Consider the following 15,648-nt stretch of genomic DNA (forward strand, 5'->3'; position numbering starts at 1 on the left):
GATAAGTTTGGACCAAATGGACATAACAGTTCATTTGCTACAGATTTTTTCTCAAATTTTGGCAAAAATCCGCCTGAGAAAAATTGACTTGGGTTTATTTTATTAAGGAGACAAAATAGACGTAAGCGCTCAAAGGATTAATGGGACAATGGCTGTTACGGAATATATTCGCATTTTTTGCTGTCGAATACATACCATTCAGTCTTCCACCTCATGAAGTCTGTCGATATATAAATTAGTAAGCCTTCAAAACACAGCACACGCACTGTGCATAATTTGCTACAACAGTGTAAAACAGTAACTGGCAACCTGAGCTAAAAGTCGATCGCCAATAAGAATATCAGACATAAAACACACACAGGTTGTACTGACAAGGTGAACACTGGGCATACGGTCAACGAGGCTTTTATTACCATATGGCGCGTGTTTCCTAAAACAATGCGACGTGGTTGAGGTACTGTGCCCTCGGAAGTGAAAGGTGTAAACCTATGCTTAAACTTTCTCAATGAAACGTTCAACCCTTCTCTTTCAAAAATCAACAATAAAAGTGAGGGGTCGAAATTCGAAACGCAAATTTTGGTACCAGGCGAAACAAAACATACCTAACTATTGCCAATATTTGAAATTCAAAATGGCCGCCACCTCTTTTGTTAACTGTATGGGGGAAAATAAAAAAAATCATAAACTATGACGGTGAAATTTTTTCTCATTCCAAGAGCTATAAAATGAGGCCCCCCTCAAGGGGTAGACTAGAAAAGTAATAACAGCCAGTGAGAGCCGGAATACAGTCCCCCCATATGGAGGGACCATTGGCCTGATATATGTCTCCGCAGCGCATAATATTCTATTCTGTGAAAAGACACCAAATTATGAGCAGAGCTTATACCCTGCTGAATGACCGTCTACTACTTGCCAAATTATGACTAGAAGTACCATATGGACCGGCAATCTATTTGAGAGATCATTTGAGAATTATTTTCCTCATACAATCATTAAAGTAATTTCTGGATCAATTTTTTATAACGCGAACACTCCAGTATCCCCCCTGCAGTGCAATATAGCGCAACCTGTATCCATCAGGTGCCGCCAACAAAGCTTTTCGTGCAAAAAGCTGTTCGTGCGACGTTTTTCAGCGGGCTGGCAAATTTCAAAACTAATCAGCGGACGGGGAGAAAAAATCTATATTTACTGTGGGTGGGGAAGAAATTTCACTATTTTCAGTGGGCGGGGAGAAAATTTTTGACAGTGGGCACCGGAACATACGTAGAGGGAGGGGAAAGCGGCATGGTTGATAGAACTTGAGGAGAGATTTAGCACCTAACTTAGAGGGGAGCAATGTTCCAAGCTATACTGCCAGCTGCTCCCACGGTTTGCGTTGATCTGGGTTGCCAAGTAGGCATCTAGTTGGCAATGGGAAGTTTCAGTAGTGGGGAGAGGGCAGAGGGGAGCTTAAAGTGTTGTGGGGAGTGGGGAGCGGGCAGACTATAGATACTGGAGGGCAGCGGGCATCAAAATTCAGTGGGAGGGCATATTTTCCGTGTATGCCAGTGGGAGGGCAGTTACGATCAGCTCTACTTTCCCCTCCAAAGTTAAGGTCATGGTCAAAAATACGAAAAATCGGTATATCAGCCTTCAAAACATGTTTTGTGATGATTTTGCGAAATTCATGAAATTTACCAGTTGGCGGCACCTCATCCATTCACCAACAACATGACTAAACACGAGGAAAATATATTCCTAACCAACGCCCCTCGCAGGGCATAATTATATGAGAGCCATCGGTACCAGGGACCCCACCAGGTTAAAATGAGTAATCGACCAGTGGATGTTGTGAGTCATAATCCACAACACTTTGCTGTTATTTTTAACGGCAAACTGCTCAGTAATGCCCTGACTCGGTTGACGAGGGTTAACTCAATGGACTTGACAGCAATAACGTTTTTGGATTTCAAAGGAATTGATCGGCAACTTGTATGGCAGGTCATAATGCTAATATCAAAAGGGGGGGGGGGGTGGAAGTATATTTTTTTCAGTTGTAGTACCGCAAGACCGCGCATGTCTATAGTTTATTAATTCTCCATAGCAACTTCATATCCAACATGATGGTTGAACATGACCTGTCTCAAATAAATGGCAAACCACGATTTTCTATTTTTTTTCCTCATTGTATAGTTATATCGTTTTGTTCTATAAACATGAGATGATTACAAATAATCCAATTTGTGTCTCAAAGAAATATATCACGAAGGTTTGGTCTTAAAAAAACAAGAAGACACTCTTTGTAGAAGGCATAAGAATGTCCCGTGAGTGGCAGAGAACTTACTCGGGTGAAAATAAATTATGTCATGTTTTGTCCCTGGTAGTGCAGAAAGAGAAGAGAAGTGGTCAGTCCGTGCCCCTTCTGTAGAGGTCGTACTTTGTGTATAAGATATAGTGAAGGAGTTGAAGAATTAAAAATCACGAGTGTTTGTAACTATGGCAACGAGTATGCAAGATACCAAAGCCGTAAGTTGGACTCTCATCTCACTACAGTAAGCTGAGTAAATTTCGAATAAATATAAAATAGCCAGTGTAAAAGTAAAGTTTCATAGAATTTTGGTGTATTATCACCAATTTTGTTTGTTTTACTCGTTTGTTTCGGTTTCGTGTTAAGATATGTGGGGTCAGCCAACTGTAAGTCAATTACCGATAAAAGATTTCATAATGACGTGTTACACCACATTGACAATATTTTCCCGCCAAAACAAAAAAACAACAAATGGTTTCGAACTACACTGTCTTGTTCATAGTCACACTGTACAGTCAGACTGTTTTAAGTGTCAGTATACTACAGTTGATTTGCGTTCATCTTAAAATGGTTGTTTTTGAAAATGCTCTTGATTTTGAAAGAAAACGGTTGCAAACGTTTGAGTCTTTCACTTTCGAGGCGCATACTGCTTTTAATTAAGCGTATACGCATACGCTCTGCGCCGTCTGTATAAACCCACTTCCCGTCCCGTATGCACCACACATCACGGTGCCGTGCGCACGAGACGTAATCTGGGGGCATCAATTGAAATTTTAAAGTTTCCAATTTATTTTTGCTCGGCGGCAGCCGCTTTCATACTTTCGATGTGGGTCAAGGAAACCACCCTATTATGCTGATCTCGCGGGTTTTTTAACCAACAGGACGACTGGTATCATTAATCAAATCACACTTCGGCCATCAAATGAGAATTGAAGATCACGTGGAGGCGAAAAAAGAAACCTGCTATATTTAGAACACAGACTGGAATGGGCAAACAACAAATTTGTAGCCCATATTCCTTTGAAGTTAGTAGCTCAAGAACTAAAATATTCATTATAGCTTTTGAGATCCCAAGTGCTTCTTGTAATGGGCACGTATGAGCAGTTTTTTTTTCATTTTGATATCAAACCGTTTGTTTGTTTCGACACCAGCACTTTGCAATTGATGTCGGTATAAAGTGAGAAAGGAAAAGGAGCCCCAGGGGGCAGATTAACCAGCGCGTGCTCTTCGGCAAATACTAGCATTGTGCTACTGGGGAAAGTGAGAGGCGGAATCCCAAAGTACCCATATTCGCTGCCGCGGAGGGCGGCTGTATCGGGAAGTGGTGATAATGGCGAGAGAAACAACAGCAATGTTAAAGGGACGTAAGCTGTAACTTGTGGCAAGTTTTTCAGTATTCTGCTTCTGTATATCAACTACCGTGTCTGACCCTAATCCGTTTGTCATGCTGAAATTTCGAGTATTCTTTTTGTCAACACAGCTTGTATGTGTGTATTGATCATTGTTTATTGTTTACAAATGAATTCTAGTCCGGACTTGAATGCAATTTTCCACAATAACAGATTATACTCATATAGGTTGTGTTGATATGCTAAATACTTGGCATTAAATTACAGTTTAGGAATTCAATGCAGAAAGTGTAGGGAAGCCACAAAACAAAAGTTCAGAAAAAAATAGCCAAAAGATACAGCTTATGGAGCTTTAATTGTTCTGATATCTGTAAATGCTCAACTAGCCAAGGTCTGGTGAGTTTAGAGAAAGCAGTCGCCCTGAGAAAGTAATGTAGTGTAATTATGTATAGTCTGAAATGGGTTTCTTGCTACCTTTCTCACTTTATTCGCAGACCACTAGCGTAACACGGCGAACCGGGAAATGACCTCTGAAAATCCGTCCACTTTGCCAAAAGGGAATTAAATATTTCACTGAACGCCCACACTAATGAGACAATAGTTAGCTCCTTCATCGTATTCGGCGATATGAATGGATTTACTGTCAGTGCATCAAACCAGGCCCCAGTGGACTATATATCAACCACGACCAGAGAGAGAGAGAGAGAGAGAGAGAGAGAGAGAGAGAGAGAGAGAGAGAGAGAGAGAGAGAGAGAGAGAGAGAGAGAGAGAGAGAGAGAGACGGCGTCTTTTCTTTGCCTGGTTGCCGTACTGGCTAGAAAACATGAAATGGCAAGCGACCATTCTAACGGTAAAAAACTTCTTCGTTCAGCAAATAATAGTGTCTGTTATCGATTGCTGAACGCACGCAATACAATAGATAACTTTTGTCACAGCCTGTACACAGATGGTTGGGTTGTGAATTCCGACACACCCATCCCGCTTTGAAAGACAAAAGCTGGTGTTATGTTGGAATGAGGAAAGACCAACGTTGTCATCTGAAGTTACTCAATATTGCTCAACTGACCAAATCAACGCGGAAACAGGCCAGCTTTATGAATATCGTCAACTGGTATACTGGCCAGCATCATGACAGGAAGACATAGGTGTTGTATCGGTGTGGTACGAAGATGACATAACTTATATGAAAATCACCTGTGACAATGCCGAGACAAATATAAGCATTAAATTGTACCATTTGATTTTCATCATGACAGGTGAAAAAAACAACAAAAATTACCCAATTGCATATGTAAACATACCCCCTCCCAATGATAAAAAAGTTGAGCAAGTATATTGCATACACACATTTCTCTGTAAAGTGCTGTTTCGGTTTACACGTTTTCACTGGCAAACTTTTTTCTCTTTACCCATAACACGATCGGAACGTATTTTCCGGACAACTTGATGGTGAAAATAGGCGACAGAAATCTATCCTCTGCGCTTACCTTTTACTTTGCCAGGTCACCCTTGCGTTTGTTTAAAACTTAAAACTTAGTTCAATTTTTTCTTCGCCTAAACAGTTATGTGGAAAATTGAACACTTATCCACCATAATTTCAATGGTGTTACATTTGCCTTAATGTTGGTGTTTAAATTAAAATCTAATTATTATAATTTTATGATACAACGTGAGTCACACTTCACTTTTTCGTCACAAGAATGGTCTTAACAGAAAATCAATACTCTAAACCTTTATGCAGTGTTTAAATTGGGAAACACACAAAGTTGAGAACAATAGTATGGAGAAATTTGCGTCGCCAATTGAAATTTATGCCTTTAAAACACAAAGTCGTATTTTCCTTGCTGCATGTGGTCACAGCAGACTATAAATAGCTCTTGAAGGCTTTCAACCACATAAATACACTGGCACCGAAGGGTGTACGGAAGAAGTTGACTTAAAATGTTTGAAGGTGTAAGGGAGGTTTTACAATGAAATATGACACAAAAGACAAGGGCTTTGACATCATTTTCTTGACAACAACCAATACGATATCCGGTGGATAAATCTTCGCGATGTATTTCGAAGGTCCCCAAAGAAAATTTGAGTCATTTGAAAATATTTAGTCTATAATCAGATCATCTTCACGTGGTTCAATTTTAAGACAGATTACACTTCTGCCACAGTGTTTCAAACTATGAAAATTGAACATTTATCTAGCCCTACATTTGTTTGTATATACTTTTAAATCTCAGGAAGAATAGCGCTGTTCACGGTTACAGGTTTGTTACTGAATATATCTGTATGCGCGCGACATCGAACAACGCTGCTTGAAATGCAGACAAATTTTATCAATGTTGCATGCATGGCTTGTTTTTGCAAAGTGTAGTCTGCGTCGTTGATATATTTCATAGTATTCATAGCTACACTAGCAGTCGCCTACAAAGATGTATTTTCGTCGTTCTTGCATGCGTAATCTTCAAAAGCATAAATTGAAAATGCGGACAAATATTTATTTTTGAATATTAATGAGAGAACAATGACGTCAACTGTGAACAGCCCTATTAACAGTCTCTGTCTTTTCTTGCGAAAATTGAAGATGTGTTTGTATACCCACAGAGCTACTTCCCTGATTTTATTCTTGAATTCTTATTCTTTGTGAGACAGGACAGTCTGAAGTTTCTAAGAGGGCTTAAGGCAAGAAGCTGTAACTTTTCATAACTTTTTTCACTATCTTTGTTTTTAATGTCAACTTCAGTTTCTTACCCTACTCCCCGAAGCATGTTGAAATACACAGTATTCAGCTTGTCAACTCAGCGTGTACATGTGTAGCTGCGTTACTATTGTTGACAAGTTATAATTCTGGTTTGGACTAGAATTCATATGTAAACAGTAACAGTGCATTATACATGTACACACGCCGTGCTTACAGGCTAAATAAAGGGTATTTTAACGTGCTTTGGTGGGATTGAGCAAGAACTTGCAATTAACACATAAGACATGAAAATAGTGAACAATTATCTGAGTTTACTTTCACTGGTCCTTTCACTGAAGCAACAATAGCAGGATGTAATCAGTTGCTTATTACACTCAATTTCAACAGAGAGCAATTCATGTACAAAATCCATGTTCTGGCAGCTCGTGATAAGTTTGATACAATCATTTGAAACTCTGTCAAATTCAAAATAAATTTTACAAGTTCTAATTTGTCACAATGACACCACTGCCTTTACTTACACAATATAAAACTGGTTGCAGTGACCAAAACACTGAAGTGAATTTGATATTCATGCCTGCCAATTCAGAAACCTTCAAAGGAAAACACTGGAGGTCATCTTCATACTGAACTATTTATGGAACCGTTACAGCTCTTGTCAAATTGAAGAGTTGACAGACTATTATAGAATATTACAATTGAGTTATTGTAATACAATTGAATTATTGTGAGCTTGATTACACTACATGACAAGTATCAATATAATAGTTTGACACATTTATACAATGACATGTCTACAAGTCACAATTTACTCAGAAAACAGGATGTAATGACGTAATGAGGGTGGCTAGAGTGGACGACACACAGACAAGGCTATGTTCTGATACCCTGAATTGCAACAAGACCATGAGATAAACCTTTTGAAATAGCATATACACAGACCTACTTCAGGATTACCTCAAGAAGCTGTCAGACACAATACAAAGTTCATGTTATCAAAAAACCATCCGATTTCGCCCACGTGTTTTAACATAGGTTGTTCTTGACTGTTTCCTCGTATCCATGTTTTACGGAAATTCGACAGTCACCACGTTCATCTTTTTTATTTATTTATTCAGTACACAACAGCCACTGTCACAGAGTGTAGTAAGGCAAAATGAACGATTGCAATTAATGCACATGTGATGAAAACAGTTTAATTGAACGATAACATTTCCAAAATTACAAGGAAATTGGAAAGATGGATGTAGAGATGGCAAAGCTCGTAAAAATAGCAGAAGTACCTTTGAGAGGAAATCGCAAATTGCAATGCATTACGAGTCAGTATGTTAATAATTAGTAAACCAGTTTCTTTCTCAAATTTCAGTTGTAATATTTTATGAGGTTAAACCACATTTTGAATAATAATTCTCTGCCTTCATCAAATTCTCACATCAAAGTAAAAAATGCCGCCCATCTCAGTATTTGTTTGAATATGTGAACGGTCAAGTGGAGAGGACCTGGCGGTTGACATGCCTGTTCTCGAAATCCCTAACCCTGCGAGAGCTCGACCGGTGAACACGCTGGCTACGGGCCTTGATTTACAGAATGGGGATGTCATGTGACTAAAGTATGCGGAAACTCACACAGAATACCGTCCTGTCCATGAAGGTATTCTGCCGTTTGTAACTGCCTACTATGCAAAGCTTAAATCCTGTGTATAGGCAAGCTGCATAGTGGATGAATGTAACCAGTTTGCCAAGCTCCAAATCAACACCCTTGGATTATAGAGCACAAGTTAACAGTTGCACTGCAGAAGACGTAGAAATAAATCCTCTGAAATTCATACTACATACTTGTTTCTTCAACCGAGTCTGAATAAGATAAAACGCTTGCTGCAACATTTTCTAACTTGTTGTAATAGGGGACAGCTTGTATACAACCCAACGGGGTCGATAGACACGGTCCCTTGTTCTAATGAATATATTTTTGGTGAGAAGATGATCTGTGATGGGTCGGAGAACTGGGATAGGCGAAAATTATAGTGCCACTAGCTGTATCTTTTATCATTACTTTTATGATAATTTACTTACAAACTAAAATAAGTTTGGGAGAATATACTAATTTAGGTGTGTGTATACACTTATTATTAACTTACTATTAAAGTTGAATTTACTTGTCAAGTATTTCACAAAGGAGTGGTTTTCTAATGCAGTAAAATCCCATATCCCTTCAGAGGGTAGAATTCAGAGAAAACCAGGAGAGAATAGGAAGGTCTTTTGAGGTCAACAAATTTCGAAAGTTACAGTTCGTAAATTTAAATTTCGAATAAGATTCCTGCAGATGTGACTTATTTCCGCGTGTATTGTACCCGGATGTTGAAATTTATAGTGAATGAAGCTCAAAGCGTTTGGTTACTGGCGAGTCGCCATTTTAAACATATAAGAGGGCCAGTAAGCTGCAACTTTTGATTATTTTTTCATTATTTTTGTTTTTAATGTCAACTACACTTAGGTTTCCTTCAGTCACAAATACTGGTTGGGACTGGAGGAATTCTGGTGGTGGTGGGGGGGGGGGGGTGTTGAAAATTCTGGGAGTAATCATCTAAGGGGGATTTGGAAGTTTTGCTCTGCGTATAAGGGGAACCTGAAAATATTTTGGTTTCCTTTTATTTTTTACATTTTCCGATTCCAAGGTTTGGTAGGTAATTCAATGAAAAATGAATAACATTTTTATGTCATCCAATAATGACATGAAAACAATGGTTCTAATGTTAGTAATGATTAAACAAAATCTAGGACCATTTTGTCGCATTTCATTACTTATATCTCGAAAAAATCTAAAAATGTATGATGCTATTGAATTTTCGTAAAACTTGTAACAGGGCAGAAGCTGCAACTGTTGATAATTTGTTTTCAATATTTCTTTGCAGTGTATCAAATACAAGTTCTTGCTGTCTCCCTACACCATGCTGAATCACAAAATATTCAGTTTGTCGACAAAGCCTGTATATATAAATATTGGTGATAACTGAATTTAGAGTCCAGACTGACAGTCAGTTGTCAGTGATACAAATGCACAGTTTATTTACACAGGCTGTGTTGGCAAGCTGAATACTGGACAGTTCAACATGCTGCAGGGAGTAGAACAAGAGAACAGTTGTATAAACTGAACAAAATATTGTCATAATACTAAGTTAATACAGCTACTGCCCTGCTACTGCATACTGGCAGTGGCAGTGACATTGATAGCTCTGAATCTGATGTACATGGTAGATAAAGAAGAGTTTGGGACAAATGACGCTCATGACGGTGCAACATACCCATGGCAACACATGGAAGACAGGGGGACTTTAAGGTCATCACGGATTGTGAATATGAGAATAATCAAATGTTGAAGGAAAAAGACGAGGGTCACCATACTTGATTTTCTACAAATGTACGATGAAAAGTTAATGTTTTTTCTTGAAAGTCACTTCAAATCAATATATAAAACCATTCGTTTCAAGTTCATGTAGTGAATGAAATGTTTCACATTCTCATCGTATATATGACAATACAGAAGTAAAATTTTGAACGTTAACAGTAAAGACTCTAAATGAAAAAAATGTGGGACTCAAAGGAACTATTTATTTTTTACCAAATTTGCCAATATTTGTTAATTTGTAAGACTTTTTGAAGTAGTATGTAAGTCATATATGTCTTTTACTTTAAAAAAAATATATTGTTTTGGTAAGTCACAGTGCTCAGTTTAGTATGATTTAACAAAATGTAGCCAGGAATTGATAATTTGCATATTCGTTTTGTGTGCCCTTCAGCTGGTGTCATTGACCTGGCCAGAGTTAAATTGACTCAAGTCGGTAAATACTGATAAAAGTCCACCGATGCAGTTAAAAATGAATCAATTTAAGAACTTGCCTGAAAAATATGGCTAACTGCTCATAACAGGTTGTGTTGAACATCTGCGAGCACAATTGCACAACACATTTTTATTTGTGTGCGTACATCCCAATAACTATGCGGCCCTATGATAATTTGAGGGGGGAGGGCGGCTTGAAAAATTTTGATGAGGGGGGATTTGAACATTTTTGAGGGTATTGAGGGGAGATCAGAAAAAAAAGATTTAAATCGCCATCCCTTCAGCCCCCCCCCATTATTTGTGAACGCACCCTCACTTGATCTAATCCCCAAAGCATATTGAGATACACAGTGTTCAGTTTGCCAACTCAGTCCGACTCTGTACTCATGTAGATTATCCTGGTCCACACTTGAATTCAAATATAAACAATAACAATGCATTTTACACGTATTTACACTGTGTGGACAAACTAAATAGCAGGTGTTCCAATATGATTTGGAGGGTAAAGCTAAAAAACTTGGTTGACATAAAAATAAAACCAAAAGTAGTAAAAAAGTCATTGACAGCTTCTATAAGTTTGAAATGGTGGCCATTAATGGAACGGACTGCCTTCTAAGTTCTGAATGGATTTGAGTTACTTCAAATATAATCTCGGACTATTGCAAATTTTAATGTGCAAAATTGACTATCTGATAAAATGTTAGGAATACTGTATGCTGGAAGGGTTGGAGAGCGGACGAATATGATATGACTAAATTGAGTAAGAATACACATGAAATTTTGCGTGTGTATGGCAGTTTGCATATAGATATACTGGTAATTTATGGGGCTGTTGAGAAACGCTAGGCTATACAGCACTACTTACTGACAATAGAAAAACATTTTATTGCTGTCACGATATGCCCACGTGCAAAACAATCATATAAATGACAGTTTGTCTAAACCGTACCCTGGTCCAAGTTGAGTTGAGGCCAAATTACGGTTCGGATTGCGGTTTAAATTACGACATTATTTTAGAGACTCTCCTTTGCCACAGAGGGATTGTTGATTATTACAGACAAAAATATTCAGATGTTTACCTTAATATTCCTATTGTCCTGTGTTACCGCTAAAGGCCAGACCTGTCGTGCTCTCTAAAGCCGCTGTCACGTCTAGGAAATAGACAGATGAACTGTTGAGTTTTATCACTGAACTGTCGTCCATACCCGACATTTTATGACCGTAGAGTCTGTCTGTTGTCAATCACTCACTATTGGCAACAAAATACAAGAAGCGTGGAAAGTCCCTATCAGAGTTAGACAGCGTAATTGCACCGAAAAGGGGAACTTTTCTCGGAACCCATCACCCGGCAAGCCCTTCATTAATGAAAATCCAAAGCTTATACTGTTATCTGTTGAGTACACATAAGACCGGACGGCCCTTTATAGTATTTGAAAAAAAGGCAAAAAAAAAAAAAAAAATTAAAACAATAAAAAACTGAGATCATATTTCTCGTGAAAGACGTCATATTTCCCAGAAAACGTTACTGGAGGAATGTCTTATAATTAGCGAACCTACAGGCTTGGTATGGCCAATGGGATAACTACATGTATTGTACTCTGACCTAGTGACGTCACAATCAGGTTGAGCGGAAACGGTGAGAATGCTGACCCTACTGAAATGGACCACATACACCTTAGCAACGCCCTTATTAACGTAACACAAATCTTAAACCCTAAGTCACGACTTTTTTGCTGATAACACTTTAGATGACCCCTAAGGTCAAGTGAGTATACTAATGATTAAGTGCACGGCTGCTCTTCGGTGTGTATATATTTTTTGGCTGTATATGAATGTCGGGGTCCTGGAGTGAACTGTTTTAAAACGGGAGGCAAGGAGGGGGGCACATTTTGCGATATGTATTATACATTGACTTGATGTTGTGAGGTAGGATTTTTCAACCGTAACGTTCGATCAGTTGTGCCGCGATTTTACTTGGCGCGATGAGGGGCTTGGAAATACACAACGCGAATTTTAAAACTCATAGACAATTCCTTCACTGAAGTTCATGTTCAAAAATCAAGGAAAGGTCAGGTCATCTTCCACCGTTTTCGCCATTTTGAAGTCTGCCTGAAAACAATCTTTGAACTGAGAATTATGACTGATCAATAAAATATAATCGCAAGCTTTTTAGGAACAAGCCTTTAGGAAACGACATTTTTATGTCAGTCCATAAAATGATGACGTCAGCAAATCTGTCACTTCTCCAAAGCTTTATCGTACCCGGAAATTACTGCTGTACCACGACGGCAAGAAATGCATTTTCTTCACTTTTTTGGCAAGTTCAAATAATTTTGTAATTTTAAATTATTCCAATTTGAATGTGATATCAGTAAAGATTTCTACCATTCGGCAGCTTGTGAGAGTCCAACAAAACGGTTTCAACAGACATAAAGACGAAGACCCTTGATGCGTGGGTAAATTTAAAGCAAAGAGTGTAATATTTGTATTAAACGATGGGGTATTTAGGAAAAAAATCAAACAAATATTAAACTGAACATATCAGATTTGGGTTTTCAATTCTCATTGTTCATACTTTTTCGAATTAAGGTAGTATGTGCCTCGAAAGTGGAAGATTTAAACTTTTGCTCAAACTTTCCCCAAGGAATCTTTCAGCCATTCTCTTTCAAAATCAAGAATGAAAGATCGGGGGTCACCGTGCAAATTTTGGTACTAGAGAAACGAATTACACAAGATTCAACGATATATGAAATTCAAAATCACCGCCATCTCTGTGTTAACTCTATGGAGAAAAATAAAATTTTCGGTTTTCAAAAGACTAAGACGGTGAAAGTTTTGCTTTCTCCTTGAGCTTCAAAATGAACCCCAACAAGTGGTAGATCAGAAAAGAATTGGAAAAGTTTGAGAGTCCAAGTATCTGTCCCCGAGGCACATTCTACCTTAACTGTGACGATACCAAGAAGATTGTCGGACAGAGGAGTCACGATCTGGCCGTATGGAAATAGAAAGAGACATCAGTATATGTACGCGAACATCCTTCAATAAGAAAAATTATGTATATGCTTTAAAGTAAAATGTGCCTCGCCTACAGATATTCCCACTCTCGTTTTTTGTCCAATACTTTGTTTTTATCGTTTACTTTGGGGGGGGGGGTTGTAGCTCTTGGCGTAAATAAGATTTTCACCTGCTCATTTTCATGAAAATTGATTTTCCCAGTTTTTAACATGGGGTTGACGACCATTTTGAATTTCGAGAGTGGGTGTTAAATATTGGGTGCTTTGTTTCTCTAGTACCGAATTTTGCACTGTGACCACTGATTTTTATTCTTGATTTCAAGAGGGAAATGTTTGAGTCTTTCAATATCGAGGCGCACAGTGGCATAAACTCATGACTGATACAACTTGTAAACGGGTTATCGTGTTTAAAAATTTTTTTCAACGACTCTCAGGATAATTTGGAATCTCTACAATCAAAGAGTTGATGTCAGTAGTGGCTTCGATGGTTGAGTCGCTGGCTTGACGATCTTGTAGAACATATTTTGCCCCCTCCCATGTCGTTTGCAGATTTTTATCAAAGGAAACGCTCATACATACGAGCAACGGGGAAAACCCGTACAGATAAGGATTTATCATATACAGATACGGAGTCACCCCGGTTTATCAAATTATGTCACACGTACGCATCAAACTCGACAGCTATAGGGAAATTCACCATTGACATTTGACCGAAAAATTAAACCGACCTGAAGATGCAAACAAGATTAATTTTTATTGTTCCAAGTACGCTAACAGTCGACGGTTATTTCAAAGACATGTTCTCTTCACTTGACAATTGACTTTTTGAAATCGGTGCATCTCGCGTATTATTTAGATTTCCGGTACAGCTTTGCGGTATACCACAGTGTATATCAGATTTAACCACTGTGTCAGAGGTCATATGACAATTGTGAAATCAACGCAGAAATGAACGATAGACTAATAGGTGCTATTTCCCTGTGTCTAACTTTCTCATTCAACGACATCACACGATGTCATCGATGTGAAAGGTTGAACTTTCAACTCTGCAATTTACACGGTTAGCTGGGCGCATGCAAGGATTACAGACGTTTGTGTGCGGTGTCACTGCCACTACCAGATCGTAATTTCTTACAAGGAATAGGCAACGTTTCTTCCGCGAAATGACGACCCCTCAAAGAGTGGAACCCCCACCCCCCCCCCCCCACTGTCGCAAATATCAACATGGGCACACAATAGCTGGGAACCTTGACCGAAGGCCCCACGCAAAGCATGCACAGAGGACTATCAGAGGGGAGATAGGAACATATGATTGACCTTCCCACCCATCCTTACATAACCTCATATGAAGTCGGGAATTTACAAATTAACTTCCGTGTTCTCTTTTTGGTGAAAGAGGCGACTAAAAGGCATTATTCGCTACAAAATACTGCAGATTACTGGAGCCTCACTGAATTATTTTACAAAAATCGACAAAATCCTTGAGATTCCAGTTGCTTTAAAAAGATATGTGAGTGACCCTAACAATACTCTATTATTTTCACAATGAGAACTAGTGTCTGCTTCTTCAAAACAGTCAAATCAATGTAAAAATGCGTCGACAACCACTTTGCAAAATTTTTTTTTTAAACCCGAAAATACTATGATTTATTAGCAGCGGTGCGACGAAAAGATTCGAGACTTCGAAATATTTTTGATCTTTGTCTAGATTGTTGACAGTTAGCCTGAGGTCTACTAACAAATGCAGTTTGACATGTCCACCGCAGACATGTCACCACCGAGTGGTCGCTGAACTCCTTAAATGACCCCTGTGTGACTGTAAGGTGTATCAAAGTGTTAAAAGGCTTTGCAAGCGCTACCGTACAAACCCACCCCTCTTTTTGTTTAAGGCGGAAATTACTTTAATGAATGACAGTTATTACAGAAAACATATTCTTTTCTTTTCCACTTGTCAAAGATTTTGAAATGGGTGTATCGCGTATCTCTGCGTTTTAGGGCTGTACGTTATCGGCTATGAGTCTCCCACCATATAGCCGGTAACACACAGCCCTGCCACGCAGAGCTAGTGGTATCAACCACCCATCATAAAGATTTCACGTCGAGTTGACGGTATCCCACATTACATGTCAAGTTTCACCACTGCGTCGGAAGTCATTAACCCTTTGAGCGCCATGGTCAATTTTTGCTGCCTTTATAAAATATTTCCAGTCCATCTTTTTTTTTCAGATTTTTGCTAAAATTTTGATAAAAAACTGTAGCTAAGGAAATATGATGTCCAAAGTTTGCTCCAAAATTATCAAAGAATTACAGAAAAATTCATGAAAATAGGTAAAAAGTTGCACGAAAATTTTGGTGGGAAAAATTACAGCCCTAAAGGCTTTAAAAACATCCATAATTATGAAATCAACATAAAGACGAAAAATAGAGTTGAGAATTGTTAGCTCTAAATGCGTTGTTATTTAAAGA

At 38.5% G+C, this 15,648-nt stretch overlaps 1 protein-coding gene across 1 annotated transcript in view; it reads right to left on the reverse strand.

Annotated features, from left to right (window-relative positions):
- Positions 1 to 11,558, reverse strand: part of LOC139131555 (SAM pointed domain-containing Ets transcription factor-like) — a 29,323-nt gene extending 17,765 nt beyond the window's left edge. Inside the window, exon 1 of the mRNA XM_070697666.1 lies at positions 11,248 to 11,558. The gene's annotated coding sequence lies outside the window, so the exon portion shown is untranslated. The remainder of the gene's footprint in view (positions 1 to 11,247) is intronic.
- Positions 11,559 to 15,648: the final 4,090 nt, after the last annotated feature.

This window comes from Ptychodera flava, chromosome 1 (assembly GCF_041260155.1).
Source record: "Ptychodera flava strain L36383 chromosome 1, AS_Pfla_20210202, whole genome shotgun sequence".
NCBI classification, from domain to species: domain Eukaryota; kingdom Metazoa; phylum Hemichordata; class Enteropneusta; family Ptychoderidae; genus Ptychodera; species Ptychodera flava.